Source organism: Nuphar pumila, chromosome 10, assembly GCF_984573655.1.
Source record: "Nuphar pumila chromosome 10, dmNupPumi1.hap1.1, whole genome shotgun sequence".
In the NCBI taxonomy this organism is placed as follows: Eukaryota; Viridiplantae; Streptophyta; class Magnoliopsida; order Nymphaeales; family Nymphaeaceae; genus Nuphar; species Nuphar pumila.
In genome coordinates this window covers 31,524,247-31,525,670 of record NC_143258.1, presented here as the reverse complement: position 1 = coordinate 31,525,670, position 1,424 = coordinate 31,524,247, and positions in this window count along the sequence as shown.

Below are 1,424 nucleotides of genomic sequence, written 5' to 3'. Positions count from 1 at the left end.
CCGAATTTAAGGTGTATCGCACCCTATCACACCGTATTGCACTACAACAGACCACATAGTAAGATATAGCTATCTTTCTGTACTCTTATTTGAAATTTTATAGATAATTTCTTTTAGTTCATTTTTACTTTCATTGAGACCTTTTTTATTAAATGAGGCGGTATTAGAGTCCTGTTTACCTATTTCATAAGCTAAAGAAATATATAAAAAAAAACTTAGTTTATTGCGGTTAGTGAACACAAGAATAGAACTGAAAAAAAATACACATTTTTTAATTGTTGTGATTATGGAAAATGATTAATGGAAGACATTATAAACCAAGACATGATTATAATGTTTTAAACATTATTAAAAAAAAACATAAATAACAACCTTGTGCCTCCAGCTAGGAACTCTGGAACAAGGTTTGAATTGAATCTTGGTGGCTGTTGTGGGGTTGGATCTAGGGCTTCTGGACAAGGAGATCTTGGCTGATTTTGAGTTTACTAATCCAGGTAAGCCTATACATACTATACTTCTTGAGGAAATTCCCATGCTTTGCAGCAAGTTGGTAATGCTAAGTGGGGCAAGGATTGTTTCTTATCAAATGAAAACTCTGTCACAGCTGCATTCTTTAAAAGTTGCTTACTAATAAAGAATCACCTAAACCTCAATCCATGAAAATTTTAAAAGAAATGAGAAGTGCAGAATTGGTTATTGGAACCAAGAATCAAAATAGCACGCCACACCAAAAAACAATCAGGTCATCCCTACTGCATCTATACTTAATATTTGTTTCAAATCTGTTTGCAATAACAGTACATGTTGCAAAAGATATATACAAAGTAACCATTCCAAGCGACCATACTACACAAATATGTAGGAAATACTACTTCAACGCAAAAATCAGCAGTATCAGCACATGCATGAGGCTATGATGGCTATATCACTATGCATTTAAGCAGGTTCAAGTGTGACTTTAGATAAATTATTATCCAGACATTGAAATAATTCCGCCGTCTTGTCATTCTGCAAAGATACACTAACAACCGCTTCATCTGCCTGAGCTGGCCTGTTATCATCTCCATCCTCTGCTTCCAATTTCTTAGACTCTTCTTCAATCTCTTCATCATCCATATCCATGTCGATGCCTGAAAATGGTGCAGATGCTAGTAATGAAAACGATTTTATTACTATTGCTTTGGGTTTGGAAATTTCGGCCAGAGAGCGGTGTACTGCCATGCATAGAGGTGTGTCAGGTTTCTTCCCAAAATATCCCTCACACTTCTATTAATTCCTATATCAGTCATGTTCTGCACGTGGCAGCATAACGATCTAGATCTATTCTGATGGGCTTAATTTTTAGAATTACCTCTCATATTGAATTTGCTTAATTCTTTGTTGCAATATTTGTAAATTTCTTTACAGTAATGTAAGATTTCATG